Below are 19589 nucleotides of genomic sequence, written 5' to 3'. Positions count from 1 at the left end.
GGAGGTGTGCTCGATTTTTATTTTTCAGTTGTTTTCCAAATAAAGTGAGGAGAGAAAAGCTCAAGACCCTGGGGCTGCATGAGCCGGCTGACTTAGGAGCCCCCAGCTGAATTCCTCATGGCTGTATTGAGTTTAATCTTGGTGCCTGACGGTGCCGCACAAAAATACACCGTGGTGTGCTTGCCACTCAGCGTGCTGAGGAAGGTTGACGTCATGCGGTGGGCGTCTGCCAGCATGGTTCCTGGGTGAACTCACGGGGAGTACAAGCCGACATGCCACTGACTGCAGAAACTCCCAACATGTAAGTAGGAAAAAAACCAGGGGACTATTTTTAAAATGGACCAAAGATAATTCAACCACTTTTCGGGATGTGGGCCTCCATTCTCAGCCGACCGCTGCATTAACCCTTGGGTGGTTACTGAATTAGGTGGACAGTATTTTTTTATCACTGATTGACTTAAGTAGCTCTTTGTGTAGTTAGTTTTTTTTCTTTTTTTTAATTTTTAAGATTTTTTTTTTTTAAAGGCAGAGTTACAGAGGGGGAGAGACAGCCATCTTCTACCCTCTGGTTCACTCCCCAACTGGCCACTACAGCAGAGACGGGCCAGGCCAAAGCCAGGAGCCTGGAACTCCAACTGGGTCTCCCATGTGGGTGGTGTGGGCACAAGTACTTGGGCCATCTGCTGCTGCTTGCCCAGGTGTATTAGCAGGGAGCTGGATCGGAAAGTGGAGCAGCCGGGATTGGAACCAGTGCTCCCACTGTGCTACAACGCCAGCCCCTGTTAGAGTATTTTCGGTCATCCAAGTTAGATGGAACCTGGGTACCGGGACAAGAGTTGCCAGGTGTGAGTTGGTGATCCCTGGGCCTTGCCCGGGGACCAGGGCTGGCTGCAAAGCTATTAGTAATTGTGTCTGGACTACTGCAGGAACCAGGGGAGACTGATCACTGGAGGTCTGTCTCACTGACTCATCACCATGTCCCGTAGAAAACATGTAATCAAGATTAGCACAGGTTTGAATCTGGACTCCTGGATTCTGAGCACAGCTCTGCTGGGTAATAGCTTTGGGACAATGGACAAGTCCCCTTCCTGGCTTCTTCATTGGTAAGGTGACAGGGTGGGGAGGATGAAGTTGTTACAGATGTTGAAAGTAGTGCCTGATACATGACAAAAGGTAGCTGTTGAACAGGTGAGGAAACAGGAAGTGACTCTCACAGCTGGAAGCAGAGCAGGCCCTGGATCCACCCCGGTCTCGTCTCTTCAGCACCAGGTGGACCATGGTGGCCAAAGCGGAAAAGACCATGGAAGTACCATAAAAATGAGAATTACCTCTCCTCTCCCAGGTCTTTTAAGAATGCGCTGTTACAGAATTGGGTGGGATCATTCCCGTCTCTTAGATGAAGCACGTAGCACAGAGAGTAGGCCGTGGGGTCTACACCAAAAGCCAGGTGCAGCCCTGACACCTGCAGCCCTTGGCTTCCTGTGGCAGTGGCTCCCGCCCGTTCCTGCCCCGTGGTGTGGTGCCTGCCCCCGCCCTCTTCCAGCTCTCCCCCGGTGAGGCCCACCGTGTGGAACCTTCCTGGCCCCTTCTGACCACCAGCGTTTCCTCCAGTCATTTCCTTGGCATGTCTAAATCCCCTGAGGGTGACAGGGCCATCCCAACACCTCCTTGTCCAGACCGGGGCACAGGGTCCCCTGGGTAGCAGGAGGCTTTGAGAGGTCCCTTTCACCTCTGATGTTCTGATGCCCAGACGGAGTGGATATTTCTTCAGGAATAAGTATCGGGGGTACAGCCCAGGGCCAGCTGTCCCCCACTTCCTCCCCCCAGACATGTAATTCTGGGATGGATTGTTTTCTCTTTCTGGAACTTCTCCCTGCCATCTGGCACGGACTGAAGCCCCTCTTAGTGGCCTGGGTGGCCTGGGTACTTGTGCTTGGTACTGTTATCAAGATCGCCATCCTTGGTGTTTCTCCCTGCCCCGCCCAGCCCGGAGCCCCAGTGTGGCACTGCCTATGAGCTGTGCTTTTGGGCAAGCCCCCATGCGAGTGTGGCTGGGCAGCCCGCTGACCTGTAACCCTATACGCGGTCCTGTAATCCTACGCGGCAGACGGGATCCAGGGTGGCAGTTATTTTGGGATGTGCAGGAGCCTGTGGGAAAGTGCTGGAACATGTCTTAGTCACTCGGGCAAAGACCTTTCTTTCCGTGCTGCAGCTTGTTTTGAACTTTGAGGCAGCACAGAAAGCTCCAGTGGCACACACCCTCGTTGAGCAGTGCTGCCCGCCGGGCCCGTGATGCTATGCACTGAGACCAGGGCTGGCGCAGCCCTGGGAGGCCTCCGACTGTGCCCGGTCCGAAACGAAAACACCAGTACTAGGGAGATTGGTTGCGTAAGCCCCGGAAGCACAGACAGGTGGGATTCCAGCAAGGCTCAGAGCAAAGGAACCTGAGCAGAACGAAGAGAACCTGCCGAGATGGGAGGGGACGTTTGCAGCCATGCGTCTGCTAAGGGGTTAACACCCAGACAGCTCAACCTACTCAACAGCAAAAGGAAACCAAAGCCAGTCTGATTTAAAAATGAGCAACCGACTTCAACAGACGTTTCTCAAAAGAAGACATACAAGTGGCTTTGGGGAGTAGGTTTATGGAAAAAAAAAAAAAAAAAAAGCTTACCATTACCTATGAGCAGAGACACGGAGGTATCACCTCACTCCAGGTGGATGGCAGGTAAGCGCTGGTGAGGGCATGGAGAAAAGGGGAACCTTGCACACTGTTGGTGAGGACGGGAATCAGTACAGCCACGGTGGCTACAGACTGGAGGGTCCTCAAGGGAGAAGAATGAAAATCAACCACACAGCCCAGCAAGGCCACTGCCAGACTCCCACAAGAGGAAATGCAGTCTGTTGAAGGGGCACCTGCTCTCCCACGTGTGCTGCAGCACCGTGCACGGTAGCCAGGAGATGGCACCTGCCTAAGTGTCCGTCCGCTGCTAACTCCTACCACGTGGTATGAGCAAGTCCATGGAAAAACTGAACTGAAAGATAAGTTTGGGGCGAGTGTTTGGTATAGCAGTGGAGTTGCCTCTTGGGACGGGCACATCCCATTTGAGAGTCCTGGGCTCAAGTCTCAGCTCCTCTCTCCATCCCGGCTTCCTGCTAATGTGCACGCTGGGAGGCAGCAGCAATGGCTTAGGTACTTGGCTCTCTGCCACCCTATGTGGGAGACCTTGACTGAGTTTGACTTCAGTGTGGTCCACCCTGGTTGTTGGAGGCATTTGTGGAGGGAAGCGGTGGGTGGAAAGTCTCTATCGATCTGCCTTTCAAAAAAAGAAAAGAAAAAGTACATGGAAAATGCACATTATCTTAGTTCCATCTGTTCATGAATTCTTTGAAGCCCCCTTGTGCTCTTCAGCCATAAAAAGGGACAGACTCCTATCGTTTGTGACGACATGGATGGAACTGGAGTCTGTTACGTTAAGTGAAATAAACCAGGCACAGAAAGGCAAACACCCCATGATCTCAGTCACAGGGAATCTTAGAAAGTTGATGTCACAGAAATTGAGTGTAGAGCAGTGGTTAGCGGAGGCTGGGGAGAGGAGGAGGGAGGGAGAGTTGGAGGAAGGTGGGGGATGGTCCCAAGCTACATTTAGACGGGAGAAAAAAGTCTTGCTGTTCTCTTGGGGCATAGAATGATGATTGACAGCGCTGACGTACTAAGCTGGAAGAAAGCATTGTGAATGTTTTCCCCACAAAGAAATGATAAGTGTCTGATGAGATAGGATTACCCTGATGTGAACGTAACAACATCTATCCATGTGTACCACAACATCTCCTGGTACCCATACACATGTGTGGCTTTTATGTGTCAATCAGGAAATCAATAGTCATTCACAAAAAAAGTGTAAATAAGATCTGAATTCCCCATGTTATATTTGCTGCTTTTTTTTTTTTAATATTTATTTATTTACTTGAAGACAGTTACAGAGAGGCAGCAATGGCCGGAGCTGGGCCGATCAGAAACCAGGAGCCTAAAGCTACCTCTGTGTCTCCCACACAGGCTCAGGGGCCCAAGCACCTAGGCCATCTTCTGCTGTTTTCCCAGGCCATAACAGAGAGCAGAATCAGAAGTGGAGCAGCCGGGACCTGAACCAGTGCCCATACGGGATGCGGGCACTGCAGGCAGCGGCCCCACCTGCTGTGCCACGGCACCGGCCCCTGTTTTGCTGCTTTTTACCAGTTAATAATTAAATTCCTGCAGGAATGTGTGCAGAGGGAGTTGGAGAAAGCATCCCGGGTTGAAGTCCCCTTAGCTCCAGCCAGAGCTCGGCCCTGAGACCTGTGCCTTCCCCCACAGCCCTGTGGCTAAGGAAGGAGGTCTTCCCTAGTCCGAAGAGAAATCCCATGGCCAGTGCTGCCTTGTCTCTTCTACCTCCTCTCTCTCTCAGTGGTTCCTTCCTTTGCTTTGGCCGCGCTCCTCAGTTTGTGCACCTGTCAGAGGTCTTGGAAGTGCTGTCTCCCTGCCTCCTGTGCCCTCCTCTGGGTCTGCGACTATGATCCACCCAGTGAAACAGTTCCCGGGGGAGGGGGCTCCGCGGGGCACCACCACCACACCATCTCTCCCCTCCCCATCAGCCTCCCTGGCCCACCCCGCCCCAAAACTTGAGGTCTCTCCAGCACCCTTGCGGAACTCCCTGTTCTCACCATGGCCTCAGGCTTGGTTTTACCTGTCCACTTCCCTCTCTCCTTCTCCCTCTCTCCTACTCTCCTTTCCCTCTCTCCCCCTCCTTCCCTCTCCCTCTCTTCTTCTCCCTCTCTCTTCTTCCCTCTCCCTTTCTCCCTCTTTCCCTCTTCCTCTTTCCCTCTTCCTCTCCCTCCTTCCCTCTCCCTCTCTCCCTCTACGTCTCTTTCCCTCTCTCTCCCTCCCTCTCTCTCTCTCTCTCGAACACACACCCTGAGTGTCCACACTTTCCCTGGCTTCCTCTTCCCTCAGGCCCCTCTGGGCCTGTGTTCCCAGAACTTTCTTTCTCCTCCACACACACAGGGCAGGGTGAAGGTTCAGCGGCTGCCCTCCAGGGACCTCGAGTTCAAAGGTCAGGATTCCCTTGGAGCTCGCGCAGCCCCAGTCAGCTCTGTCCTCACACAAGCTCTCCAGACGGTGCAACCTGAAAGCCACAGAGCCACCCAGGTGGGCGTGTGCCTGAGCCTGCTGTCCCTGCCAGGGGAAGGGCCGGCCAAGGGGCGAGCACAGGAGCTGGTGCTGAGCCCAGGCTGGTGGCTGCCACGTGGCACGTGGGCCAGGGTGTTGTTGAGAGCTTTCCAGTTTTCAAGAAAGGGGCCAGTGCTGTGGCGTAGTGGGTAAATCTGCCGCCTTCAGTGCCGGTATCCCACATGGGTGCCAGTTCAAGTCCCAGCTACTCCACTTCTGATCCAGCTCTCTGCTGTGGCCTGGGATAGCAGTCCTTGAGCCCTTGTATCCACCTAGGAGACCGGAATAAGCTCCTGGCTCTTGGCTTCAGATCGGCCCAGCTCCAGCTGTTGCAGCCACTTGGGAAGTGAACCAGAGGATGGAAGACCTCTCTCTCTCTCTGCCATTCAAAAAAAAAAAAAAAAAAAAGGCCAGAAATCTGTTCTTGTGAAATCTCTTAATTTTCAAATGTTTTTAGAATGTTTTTTAGGAACGAGGCAGGCCCAACCAAACCCATCTGCTGGCCAGATGTGGCCTAGGGCTGCCGGTGAGGAAGTTCCGGGTCCCCCTGTCCAGGAAACACTTACTCTGTCCCGGGACCCTGGGAGAGCCAGGAGGACACGCGCGGCCTGGGCTCCCGGACTTTGCTGCTTGCGGTGGTGCTGATGAGCGGCGGTGGGGAGCTTGGCTACCTTTCCCGGCCTCTCCGTCCCGCCCGATACTCTTGGACATTCCCCGCCTCCCCCAAGGCTTGAGCCCTGTGGCTCGAAGATCGCCAAGAGCACCCACTGCATCTAGTTCCCACTCCCCGGCCTCAGTGGGCCGCCTGCAGGACCCCCGGGGGCAAGCAAAGCTTCGGCCAGATGGCTCTGTCTCCAATGCACCGTTCACCGCGGCAGTCCAGGGTAGCTGGGCTTGGCTGGGAGGCCGGGTTCCAGTCTCAGCTCCCTCACTCAGTAGCTGTGGGAACTGGAGGGATCTGGGGCAGCGATTGGGTGCTGAAGTGGTCACGTGGGACATCTGAGTGCTTGGGTGTGAGTTCCGGCTTCCTGTCCACGGGTACACACCCTGCCCAGAAACAGATGATGCCTCAAGTGGGTGGGTCTCTGCCGTCCAGGTGAGGGACCCAGACTGAGTTCCCAGCTCCTGGCTTTGGCCTGGCCCAGTCTCAGTTGTTGAGGGCATCTGGGGGAGTGAACCAGTGGATAGGAGATCTTTCTATGTCTCTCAATCTCTGTCTCTCTGTTTTTCAAATAAATAAAATAACTTTTTAAAAAAACTTATTAATTTGAAAGGCAGAATTGGAGACAGGAAGAGATAGGGAGAGAGAGCGGTCTTCTATCCGCTGGTTCACTCCTCAAATGGCCACAACCACCAGGACTGGGCCAGGCCAAAGCCAGAAGTCTGGAGCTTCTTCTGGGTCTCTCATGTGGGTGCAGAGGCCCAAGGACTTGGGTCATCTTCCACTGCATTCCCAGGACACAGCAGGGAGCTGGATCGGAAGTGGAGCAGCCAGGATTCTAACTGAAACCCATATGGGCTTTACACACTATGCCACTGCCAGCCCCAATAATATAATTAAAAAGAAAAAAGATTTATTTGAAAGTCAGAGTTAGAGAGAGAGAGATATTTTCCATGCTGGTTCACTTCCCAAATTGCTGCAACAGCTGGGGCTGGGCCAGGTTGAAGCCAGGAGTGTGGAACTCCATCCAGGTCTCCCAGATACTTGACCATCTTCCTCTGCTTTCCCAGGTGCATTAGCAGGGAGTTGGGTCTGAAGTAGAGCACCAACCAGGACCTGAGCCAGTACCCATGTGGAACACCAGCATTTCAGGTGGCTGTTTAACTTGCTGGGCCTCAATACTGGCCCTAAAACAATATAATAATAATAATAAAAAAAAACCTGTGGGAGGGGCCAGTATAGTGGCTCCCTTCCTGCCTAGCTCCTGCTCATGTCCTAGGAGGGGCAGTGGAGGATGACCCAAGTGTTTAGGCTCCTGCCACCTGTGTGGGAGACCTGGAAGAAGCTCCTGGCCCTGGAGGTTGTGTTCATCTGGGGAGTGAACCAGCAGATGGCAAATATCTCTCTCTCCCTGTAACTCTTTCAAATAAATAAACAAACCTTTAAAAAAAAATCTGTGGGAGGTTAGGCAGATTGTTGAGCCTGGGCTTCTCTCCTGGGTAAACGGTGACAGCGGGAGCACCTAACTCTCTGTAGAGCGACATGTTCATTCTGAGGATAACCGAGAGTGCTGTTGGGGCCGTTCTCTCCTGTGCCCCCCAAGGACGAGGAGAGGAGGGCAAACATGAGTGGGGTGCTGGCCTTCTGCTCTCCTGCCCCACGCTGGCTCCCGGGCAGGGAGAGGGGAGGCGAGCCCACAGCGCCGGGTGCCTCGTCCCCACCATCACGGCCATCGTGTCTGTCACTGTGGTCTCTCGTGCCTGGAGGTCAGCTCTTCACAACGTGGTCCCGGCCGGGGTTTCATGGTTTTGAGGTACAAGGACAGAGAGCTCTTTAAAGGACCTCAGTCCATGGGGCTGATTGCGCAGGTCTCTGAGCCATGGCGTCCAGGCTGGGTCTCAGGGCAGCAGCGAGAACACGGGTCTGCCAGAGGCCTGAGCCCCCTGCTCTTCCTCAAGTTCTTGTCTTCTCTCTGCACTGATGGTGGGACTCCTGATGCCCTCCGTGGAGCCCTGGAGCTGGCAGCCACAGGCCCCTGTGTCTTCAGACAGTCTTTAGGGACAAAGGCCTAACACGAGGAGATCAGGGAGCAGCAAGCGAGGCTGGGGGAAGTGGAACCCTCTGTTGGTAATCACAAAAGAAAGTAGAAATGGGGGCTGGACGAACACGCTGGCCATTAATGCCCCTGGCAGTTGGAACTAACCATGGCCGTCACCCCTAGAAACCCTCAACCTTACGTATATGGAAGGGTGGGGATTAGGGGGCCAGTCCAGTTCTGAAACCGGGGCACAAACAGGTGTCCCCTGATACATTTCTGGGGGTGGAAATGTAAGCAAAGCAACCCTAGGTGGTTGGGTTGGGCCAGACAGAGCAGATGTGAGGCCAGCTCCTGCCTCCGCGCCTAAGAGGCTTCTGAACTCAGCCACACACCCACACCTTCCTGCCACTCTGCCGCTGATGTGGGAAGGGCGTAGGTGTCACTGGACCCGTGCCGAGACAAACTCCCCACGGAAAGGACCGGGTCGGGAATCTGTCCCACGGAGATTCACAGCGCACCAGCCCCTTGTCTGCAACTATAATGTGGCTCCTTGTGAGCTACAGGTTCTGGGTACTTAGCTTTAAAGGACCAGCAGGGGACTGAAGAAAACAGTGGGGTTCACTCTTGAGCTAGAAGGCAGTGGATGCTGATTTTTATACTTTGGAGGACAAGAAAGAGCTTCAGCTGGCTTGCTGCTGTGAAAGGCAGAAAGTTCTAGAAAGGTATAGAAGAGTCTTTAACAATGAGGTCATACAGCTTTGGAAGATCTTATCCCTGATCTCCGTCCACCCCTCCCCAGCTTCCATGTACTCAGAGCGTGGCATACACAGGTTCTCCATGGCCACTACGGTCTCTCCGTAGTCCAATGCTGGGGTGGGCATTGTGGGGCAGTGGGTCAAACCACTGCTTTGGACACCCGCCTCCCATATTGGGGTGCTGGTTAGAATTCCAGCTACTCCACTTGTGATTCAACTTCCTGCTATAATTGGATCTTTGCCATCCATGTGGGAGACCTGGATGGAGCTCCTGGCTCCTAGTCAGCCTAGCCCCGCCCCAGCTATTGCAGGCATTTGGGGAGTGAACCAGCAGATGGGAGATCGCGCTCTTTTTCCCTGTCTTTCCCCCTTCTCTCTGTCAACATGCCTTTCAACTGAATAAATAAATCTTTAGCAAAAATAAAAACAAATCGATGTTATCCTTTTAGCTTCTTCTCTCTCTGTTCAGTTTCATCCTCTGCATATCTTTTTCCTTTTGAGATATAATTCACACACCATACAGTTAACCTGTTTAGAGTATATAATCTGATGGTTTTGGTGCACCCACAGGGCAGTGCAACCATGACCACAACCAAGTTTTGGACATTTCTATGACCCCTGGCATTTACTCCCCACATGCCCTAACCTTCCTGTACCTCCAGCCCCTAGACCACCATTCATCCACTCTCTCTCACTCTGCATTTGCCTCTCTAGCTGCCTCAAACAAGTGGAGCCGCATCAGATCTGATCTTTTGTGATTGATTTCTCAAGGTTTTTAAGGTTCATGTATAAGAAGGTCTCAAGGCCGGCGCCACAGCTCAATAGGCTAATCCTCCACCTAGCGGCGCCGGCACACCGGGTTCTAGTCCTGGTCGGGGCGCCGGATTCTTTCCCGGTTGCCCTCTTCCAGGCCAGCTCTCTGCTGTGACCCGGGAAGGCAGTGGAAGATGGCCCAAGTGCTTGGGCCCTGCACCCCATGGGAGACCAGGAGAAGCACCTGGCTCCTGCCTTTGGATCAGTGCGGTGCGCCGGCCGCAGTGTGCCAGCCGTAGTGCGCCAGCCGTGGTGGCCATTGGAGGGTGAACCAACGGCAAAGGAAGACCTTTCTCTCTGTCTCTCTCACTGTCCACTCTGCCTGTCCAAAAAAAAAAAAAAAAAAAAAAAAGTCTCAAAAAAATTCATGGCAAATGTGTATTATGAGAAAATTCTGTGTGGATTTCAAAATTCTTTGTATGAAAATAAATTTACATTTTCACTCCATTTTTCCATGAACTCATTGGTGCTCCCTTGTGTGTTGCTGCATCCATTGGGACCTCAATTCCTTCTTACATGAGTAATGTGTACTGCACAGCTGGCCATGTTTAACCTACCCAGTCCTCAGCTGCTCCTACCTTTGAACTATGAATAATGCTGCCATGAACAGTCATACAGATGGAATTTTTAAAAAAGATATATTTTATTTATTTGAGAGGCAGAAGTGACAGTAAGAAAGGGAGAGACAGAGAGAGGAAAAGACCTTCCATCTCTGGTTCACTTCCTACTTGGCTGCAGCAGCCAGGGTTGGGCCACGCCTAAGCCAGGAGCGAGGAACTCCATCCTGGCCTCTCACATGGGTACATGGGCCCAAGCACTTGGGCCGTCTGCTGCTGCTTTCCCAGGTATGTTAGCAGAGAGCTGGATTGGAAGCAGAGCAGCCGGGACTCAAACTGGCACTGTGCATGGAGGCTTAACCGTAGTGCCACAGCACCAACCCTCCCTTGGAAATACATTTCCGTGTCACTTGGATAAGTATCCAGGAGGGAAACTGCTGGGTCATATGGTAGCACAGGGTGTAACCCTTTCAGAAATTGCCATAACTGTTTTCCAAAGTGGACACAGCACCAGCAGCGTAAGAAGTCCCCATTTCTCTATATCTCATTCTCTACATATCTTAGTTGCATGTTTAAAAGCATAGATTTGACTGACAGCTCATCTGTTAGCAGCAGGGGCTTTTGGTTCATGGACTAGCTCACTGGTCATCTGCGTTGGGTTAGGTAACTCAGGTCAGGTGCCCACTCCTAATCTAATCGATGAGGACAGCGAGGAAGTAGGGTCACGTGATCCAGAAACACGGCCACCAGGTGCCTCTCCTTTCAGCAAGGCCTGCAGGGAAGAGAAGTCTGAATGGTGGGATTCCTGGATTCAGGGATGACACCAGCTTCTTTTCAGGGCCACAGGCACAAGGGACAGCTGGCTGAAAAAAGAAAGTGATGTGCTTTTCCAGGGACTCTAAATCAGCCAACTCAAGAGACCTGGTAAGTAGTCTGATCTGCTCCACCCAACACTCCGGGGTCCATACCGTCAGGTCCCTCATTTTAGTAGAGATTCGCTGGGGCTTCTCTGTGCATCTCCAGCTGAAGGCCTCTCCTTTTCTCGTTGGACTTCCAGGAGCGCTGGGCACTCGCTCGGTTCAGTGGGAGTCAAGCTGCAGGGCCAGGAGAGGGGGAACCCGACGCTCTGATTTGTTCGCTGGCCCATGCCTTGGAAGCACCCAGTGTTGCAGTGGAAAGCTGGCCCTTTGTTGTCACATGGGTGCTTCCTGCTCCATTTGTAGAGAATTCACCTGGATTCCTGGGTCACCATCTGGGGCCACCTTCCAGGTTCCAAGTTCAAAGCGCTCCTGGCCCACACAGATTCCTTTAGCACTTGGATCCAGAACTTTCCCCATCAGCCACACCCTGTGTGGGAGCAGCATGAACACCCCTGGAAGACTGAGGCTCAGGCTTGAGGTCCATGGACGTCTCTGGTTCCCTGGACTGCACTTTTAGGAATAAGCAACCAAGCAGTTTATTTAGCATTAAAAATATGGCTGCTGCGAGAGGTCAGAGAAGGCACAAAATAAGCTTTGGGAACAGAGGAGCCTGCAAATCCAGAGAATTTGTTGAGTAGAAACCCAGGAGGGGCCCTCAGAAGCCCTCCACCGGGCTGCACCTGACCTTGACTTTCCCTGCCAGGTGCAAAGCTAAGGCGATATGGCCCTAGTCTTCCAAATACCTGCGCCTGAGCCAGCTTCAACAGGATGCAGCTGAATAGAGGCAATTCATTTTTACCCATGGGCAGGGCAGCCACCCTTGGGCCTTGAGGTATGCCTTCCACAGAGCCCCATGAAACTCCCTCCCTGCTCCCCCCACCCAACACCCAGCAGGTGGGCCTCTGTGTCTCACTTTCTCATGGTTGCCCTTGGGCCTTGGAATCCTTTCCTGCCCATAAGCCGTCTCCCAGCGCAGGTGTTTGGCCTGGTGGTTAAGTCACCCACATCCCACATTGGGGTGCCTAGGTTCGATGTCGGATTCCAGCTTCCTGCTAATGGGCACCCCGGGGAGCAGTGGCAATGGCTCAGGTGATCGGGTTCCTACCACCCATGTGGCAGATTTGGACTGAGTTCCTGGCTCCCAGCTTTCTTTGGTCCAGTCCTGACCATTGTGGGCATTTAGGGGCAGCGCACTCTCTCTTTCTCTCTGTCTCAGAAAAAATCATCATTCTTCCATGCCAACAGGTTTCCCTGTTTGAATCTCAGAGAGAGAGCACTGGGGTCTGGAGATTTTGTGCGGGGGGCTTCGGTCCTTGGCAGCCAGCTTCACTCACTGGGAGAGCTTAGGAGAGAGGCAGGCTTCATGCACCCTTTCACAGACATTCATGCCTCTTTCGACTTGGGACAATGAGTGCCTGCTTGTCCTGCATTTCCACAGCTAGAAGAATCCACATGAAGACGCTTGCCTGGATAGCGACAGGTCCAGGATGTCAGTGTCTGCCCTCTGACGCAGAAGCAGCCGCATCATTGAAGAGCCCTCCCACTAGGTGCTCCGCTGCGTTAAAAATGTTTGGAGACCATTCTGACTAATCAGTCACAAAGTTCTGGGAAGCAAAGAGCAATACACACACACACACACACATATATATATATTCTTGCCCCAATTATGTACATTTTCAACCCTCAGGATTTAAAAATATTAAAACATGACTTTTCTATTTTCATATTTTTCTTCAGTACAATTTACCCTAATGATCAAGATAGCAGAAGACAGTCTAAAAATAAAGTGAGGGGTGGCATTTGGCTTAGTGGCTAAGATGCCCCCACTCCATACCACAGAGTGCCGCAGTTTGGTTTCTGTTTCTGGCTCCTGACTCCAGTTTCCTGCTGGTACAGACCCTGGGAGGCAGCGGTGATGGCTCAAGTAATGGAGTCCCTGCCACTCACGTGGGTGGCCTGGATGGAGTTCTTGGCTCCTGGCTTTGGCCTGGACCAGCTCTGGCAGTTATGGGCATTTAGGGAGTCAACCAGTCCTCTCCCTCTCTTTATTTCTCTCCCTCCCTCTCTCTCTCTCTCTCTGCCTCCCAAATAAATACAAAGAAAAAACATGTAGATAAATGACATTTCAAAGTCATTGCATGACTAGAGTTAAGGGTTAAACCTCAGGTTAGACTGACAAGAAGGGAGGGAGGGAGGAACGGGAGAGAGAAAGTGACCATGAAACAAGCAAGCATGGATCCAAGAATAACTTAGTATTGACTAGCACAAAATGTACGTGGTTGCTTTTGGATAAATGTGGTTTTTTTGTTTGTTTGTTTTGTTTGTTTTGGTGAATCACTGGAATGTGAAACTCAAAATCCACCTTGAGCTAAGGCTTTCCCACAGCTGTTTGAACGTTTGCAATCTCCAGGCCTTGGTTGATGAGCGTGGGTTAGGGCTCCCTCTGGCCTTGCTGGGCCTGTTTGTTAAAAGATGCCCTGAGGCCTCGGGATTTGGCCTTTTCATGCCGCACACCCAGCAACTCTGCTTAGCGAGCGCCTTGGGCTGGTGACATTCCCCCTGGTCTGCCACCCCAGTTATTACGTTGACCAGTAGGGGGCGAATCATGACTGTACCTTCCTCAGCCCCCGCCCAAAGCGCACCTTTCCTGGGCTCCCAGGGGGCTGTTCCTGTGGCTGTGGCTCCGTTTTAGACTCATCTGCAGAATCACTTTTCTTTCAAATTTCCCATTTCCTGCAACGCAAGGGATACACTGACAAAGACTCAAGCAGGATCAGAAAAACCAATAAGGGGAGCGAGTCCAGGATGCAGTGCTGGTCTAACTTAGTACTTACTCATTAGTGAGAGCAGGGCCATAAATACACTCTCTCAGTCCATGAAGACATGAGACACACCTGAATGAGAAAGAATCAAACCCACAATCTGATCAGAATCCCATTCCGATAGTAGCAGCGGACCCCACAGCTCTGAGATCGCCCAGTCACCATTGGTTTTCTAGCAATGGAAGTGGGATTTGCAGCGGAAAGGTAAATGTTCAGGGCCAGCGCTGTGGCGTAGCAGGTAAAGCTGCTGCCTGCAGTGCCAGCATCCCATATGGGTGCCGGTTCGAATCCCGGCTGCTCCACTTCCAGTCCAGCTCTCTGCTGTGGCCTGGGAAAGCGGTAGAAGATGGCCTAGGTCCTTGGGCTCCTGCACCCATGTGGGAGACCTGGAAGAAGCTCCTGGCTCCTGGCTTCAGATTGGCCCAGCTCCGGCCACTGCGGTCATCTTGGGGAGTAAACCAGTAGATGGAAAATCTCTTTCTCTGTCTCCTTTTCTCTCTGTGTAATTCTGACTTTCAAATAAATAAATCTTTAAAAAGAAATGAAAAGGTAAATGTTCTCAGCACTGTAGTGCCCAGCTTATCCTTCCCTAAGGAACGAGTTAGATGTTAGGTTAAAGATGATTCCCTGTGGCCGGCGCCACGGCTCACTAGGCTAATCCTCTGCCTGCGGCGCTGGCACACTGGGTTCTAGTCCCAGTCAGGGCGCTGGATTCTGTCCCGGTTGCCCCTCTTCCAGGCCAGCTCTCTGCTATGGCCCGGGAGTGCAGTGGAGGATGGCCTAAGTACTTGGGCCCTGCACCCCATGGGAGACCAGGAGAAGCACCTGGCTCCTGCCTTCGAATCAGTGTGGTGCGCCAGCTGCAGCGCGCCGGCCACAGCAGCCATTGGGGGATGACCTTTCTCTCTGTCTCTATCTCACTGTCCACTCTGCCTGTCAAAAAAAAAAAAAAAAAAAAAAAAAGATTCCCTGTGAGATTGCACTGTTTCTTCCTTCTTCCTTGTATGAATGGAACAACTAAAGAGAGAGGCATCCAGGACCTCAGTCTGGGTCTCCCACATGGACATGGGTGGCAGCGACTCAGCTACTCGAGCCATCACCCACTGCCTCCCAGGGTGCGCATCAGCAGGAAGCCGGCACAGGAAGCAGAGCAGGGGTTCTGTTCCTGGCACTCTGATATGGAGTACGGGCATCCTAAGAGCCGCACCAAATGCCTGCCTCTGCTTAGATTTTGTCTGGGTTAGGCAAGGTTTTTTTTTTTTTTTTTTTTTTTTAAATATTTATTTGTTTATTCAAAAGTCAGAGTTACACAGAGAAAGGAGAGGCAGAGAAAGAGAGAGAGGTCTTCCATCTGCCGGTTCACTCCTTAGATGGCTGTGACAGCTGGAGCTGTGCTGATCCAAAGCCAAGATCCAAGAGCTTCCAGGTCTCCCACGTGGGTGCAGGGGTCCAAGGACTTGGGCCATCTTCTGCTTTCCCAGGCCACGGCAGAGCTGGATCGGAGGTGGAGCAGCCAGGACTTGAACCGGCACCCATATGGGATGCTGGCACTGCAGACGGCGGCTTTACCTGCTATGCCGTGGCGCTGGCCCCGGCAAGGTTTCTTAACGTCAGTGCTACTGACATTATCAGAGCAAAATAATTCTGTGCTGCGGCTTGTCTGGAGCGTTGTCTGTTGTCTAGCAGTGTTGCTGGCCTCTAGTCACTAGATGCCAGTAGCTCTTCCCTTTCCTCAAGATCTTTTCTGTTTTTAAAGGTTTATTTATTTATTTGAAAGGCAGAGTTACAGAGAGGCAGAGAGAGGGAGAGATCCATACAGGTACCAGTTCGAGTCCTGGCTGCTCCACTTCTGATCCAGCTCTCTGCTATGGCCTGGGAAAGTAGCAGAAGATGGCCCAAGTGCTTGGGCCCCTGCACCCACGTGGGAGACCCGGAAGAAGTCCTGGTTCTGGCTTCAGATTGGCTGAGCTTGGGCTGATGGCTGCCATTTTGGGAGTGAACCAGCAGATGGAAGACCTCTGTCTCTGTCTCTCTCTGTAATTTTGCCTCTCAAATAAACAAAATAAATCTTAAAAAAAAAGACATTTCTTAAAGACTCCCAGATCCCATACAGGAGTACCTGAGTTGGACTCCCAGCTCCCACTCCTGACTCCAGCTACCTGCTACTGTAGACCTGGGAGGCAATGGTGATGGCTCAAGCCATTTGGATCTTGCCACGCACCTGGGAGACCTGGTTGAGTTCTTGGCTCCAGCCATTTCAGCCATCTGGGGAGTGAACCAGAACTTGGTGCGCTCTTTCTTCTCCCTGACTGCGTCTCAAATCAACAAATTAGATAAACTTTTTAAAAAAATGTGGAGAACTCAAGGCAAGGTCTTTGGTAATAGTGAGCTCCCGAAGTCTCTCGGCCGGGGAAGTAGCCTGTCACACGTACACACGGATTCAGGAAGACTGGCATGTCCTTGCTGCATTCCTGTGTCCACCAGGGCCAAACCAGAGGTCACGTGGAGTGGACAGCAGCTTGTGTGTGGTCAATAGGATGCATCTGGCCTGAGTCCCGCTTCTGCGACGTGGAGGTCCCCTGTTAGTATGCATCCTTGTTTTGTGCCTGCTGCCTGGGACGATCAGACACCTGGCCCCGACAGATGGCCGAAGCTTCGCAGCAGGTACCCTGCATGGGTGGGCAATTTCTTAGCTGTTACATTTCAGGCTGTATCTTTGCAAATTCCCTCTCTTGTCACTAGGGCTTCTCTTTTCTGAAAAACAAAATTTTTTAAAAGCATCATCACTATTAATTTTTAAAAAGTGTTGACTCCTTATAGCCAGAAAGGACCTTGGAGATAGTTGGCACAGCCCGTCCATCTTCATGTGGGCATCAGTGTCCGGGGAGGTTAGGTGACCGCCTCACAGGTGACGGCTGACCTCAGAATGCACCTGACTGCCATTTCCCTTGCTTCTGCTCACAGAAAAGCTCAACGGTGAGGCTTTTGTTCAAGCTATGAGAAGCTGTCATGTTTTTTGTTTGTTTTGTTTTCTGACACACACAGAGAGAAGTGTCTCATCCAATGATTTATTCCCCCAAAACCAGGGAGCCAGGAGCTCAGTCCAGGTACTCTGCCATGGGCGCGCCCTCTTAACCGTGAGGTTAAGTTCCCACCCTCGGGGCGCTGTCATCTCCTGGAGCTCTTCAGCTGTTGGAACACAAGCCCGGGGGCTGGCGCTGTGGCACAGTGGTCAGGCTGCTGCTTAGGACGCTGCCGTCCCATATCGGAGCGCCAGTCCCAGTCCTGTCTGCTCCACTTCTGATCCAGCTCCCTACTAATGCTCCTGGGAAGGCAGGAGATGGCTTCCCAAGTACTCAGGCCTCCGCTACCCACATGGGAGACAGAGTGGAGTTCCTGCATTCTGTCTTCTGCCTGGCTCAACCCTGGCTGTTGTGGGAGTGAACCAGGTCTTTCTCTGTCTCTGTCGCTCTGCCTTTCAAATAAATGAATCTTTAAAAGAAAGAAACAAAGAGTATGAGGCCAGAGCTTTCAGCAGTCATCAGGCAGAGAGCCCACCCTAAAGCAAAGTCAACCAGAGAAGCACAAAGTTGAGAAGTGGAGAGTGGGACATTTGACAACATGACTTGAACCCCTGGCTCCAACCAGGCCTGATGGCCATTGGCCTCTGGACCTTCTAGTACATGAACAAATGCCTTCTCTTATGGGATGCCAGTGTCATCGCAGCAGCTTAACCTGCTGGGGCACAATACCAGGTGTCAATTGCAACGCTTTCTTTCTCCTTCTGCCCCACAGTGTTAATCCTCAGGCTTATCCAGCAGAGTCGCTTAGGTCTGTGACACAACCCCACTGCCTGTTATTCCTGCCATCTGCTGCAGACGCTCGTCAAGCAGGGTGTTATGGCAAGAAGGTGTCACTGAGGCCATCAGCCATGGTTCTGCAACGTAGAAGGGGGCCTCGGTTCCCAAAGACTCGAGCCACAGTTTAGCACAAATCCCAGTGGATTTCTATAGTGACATAAACACTGGGGGAAATATGTGAACGGTGTGTTCAAGTGAGAAACTAATCAAGAGAATTCATAATTTTTGCCTCTTGTTTCCAAGTATATATATGTGTGTGTGTGTGTAGATATATACAGACATTGTGTTTAAATAAATTGTACTTATTTGTGTGGGTGCAAATTTAAATTTCTAATCTTAAAGGTGACATACTTCCAAAAGAGAAATAAAAAACTTTCTGGAAGCAAATGAAGAGAACAACACAACTTATGGGATACAGCAAAAGCAGTGTTAAGAGGAAGGTTTGCCGGCGCTGCGGCTCACTAGGCTAATCCTCCGCCTTGAGGCGCCGGCACACCGGGTTTTAGTCCCGGTCGGGGCGCCGGATTCTGTCCCAGTTGCCCTTCTTCCAGGCCAGCTCTCTGCTGTGGCCCGGGAGTGCAGTGGAGGATGGCCCAAGTGCTTGGGCCCTGCACCCCATGGGAGACCAGGATAAGTACCTGGCTCCTGCCATCGGATCAGCGCGGTGTGCCGGCTGCAGCGGCGGCCATTGGAGGGTGAACCAACGGCAAAGGAAGACCTTTCTTTCTGTCTCTCTCTCTCACTGTCCACTCTGCCTGTCAAAAAACAAAAAACAAAAAACAAAAACAAAAAACAAAAACAAAACAAAAAAACTGGATGAATTAAAGAATCAATTAAAAAAAAAAAGAGGAAGGTTTATAACATTAGCTGCCTACATCAAGAAATTGGAAAGGCACCAAATAAATGACCTATCAATGCATCTCAAGGATCTAGGAAAACTATATCAAACCAAACCGAAAACTAGTAGGAGAAAGAAAAATAATTAAAATTAGAGAAGAAATCAATAAAATTGAATCCAAAAAATTACAAAAGATCGGCAAAATGAAGAGCTGTTTTTTTTTAAATAAAATTGACACACCATTTGCCCAACTAATCAAAAAAAAAAAAAAAAAAAAGGAGAGAAAAGACCCAAATCAATAAAATCAGAGATGAAAAAGGGTATGTAACAACAGACACCACAGAAATAAAGAGTCATCAGAAATTACTACAGAGTTGTATGCTAACAAACAGGGAAATCTAGCAGAAATGGATAGATTCCTGGACACATACAATCTACCTAAATTGAACCATGAAAACATAGAAAACCTAAACAGACCCATAACCAAGACAGAAATTGAATCAATAATAAAGGCCCTCCCAACAAAGAAAGTCCAGAATCTAATGGATTTACTGCTGAATTCTACCAGACATTTAAAGAACTAACTCCAATTCTTCTCAAACTGTTCAAAACAATTGAAAGAGAGGGACTCCTCCCAAATTCTTTCTACGAAGCCAGCAACACCTTAATTCCTAATGAAAAAGATGCAGCAGAGAAAGAGAATTACAGACCAATTTCCCTGATGAACATAGATGCAAAAATCCTCAATAAAATTCTAGCCAATAGAATGCAACAACACATCAGAAAGATCATCCACCCAGACCAAGTGGGATTTATCCCTGGTATGCAGGGATGGTTCAACATTCACAAGTCAATCAGTGTGATACACCACATTAACAAACTGCTGAAGAAAACCATATGAGTATCTCAATAGATGTAGAGAAAGCATTTGATAAAATACAACACCCTTTCATGATGAAAACTAAGAAAATTGGGTATAGAAGGAATATTCCTCAACACAAACAAGGCAATTTATGACAAACCCACAGCCAACATCATAGTGAATGGGGAAAAGTTGGAAGCATTCCCACTGAGATACGGTACCAGACAGGGATGCCCACTCTCACCACTGCTATTCAATAT

General features: G+C 51.0%; 1 long non-coding RNA gene across 4 annotated transcripts; it reads left to right on the top strand.

Moving 5' to 3' along the window:
* The first annotated feature begins 163 nt into the window (after positions 1-163).
* Positions 164-12788, top strand: LOC149121906 (uncharacterized). Of its 4 annotated transcripts, XR_016221921.1 has the most exons (4): positions 164-301; positions 10866-10951; positions 11651-11779; positions 12386-12788. It is a non-coding gene; the product is annotated as an uncharacterized LOC149121906 (long non-coding RNA). The 4 variants fall into 4 exon arrangements; XR_016221922.1 differs by lacking the exon at positions 11651-11779; XR_016221923.1 differs by lacking the exons at positions 164-301; positions 11651-11779 and adding an exon at positions 2153-2725.
* Positions 12789-19589: the final 6801 nt, after the last annotated feature.

The sequence above is a fragment of the Oryctolagus cuniculus genome, chromosome 15, assembly GCF_051225735.1.
Source record: "Oryctolagus cuniculus isolate XC-2025 breed Fujian yellow rabbit chromosome 15, ASM5122573v1, whole genome shotgun sequence".
Lineage (NCBI taxonomy): Eukaryota > Metazoa > Chordata > Mammalia > Lagomorpha > Leporidae > Oryctolagus > Oryctolagus cuniculus.
Note: the sequence above shows the minus strand (reverse complement) of the source record. Positions and strands in the feature narration are given on the sequence as shown.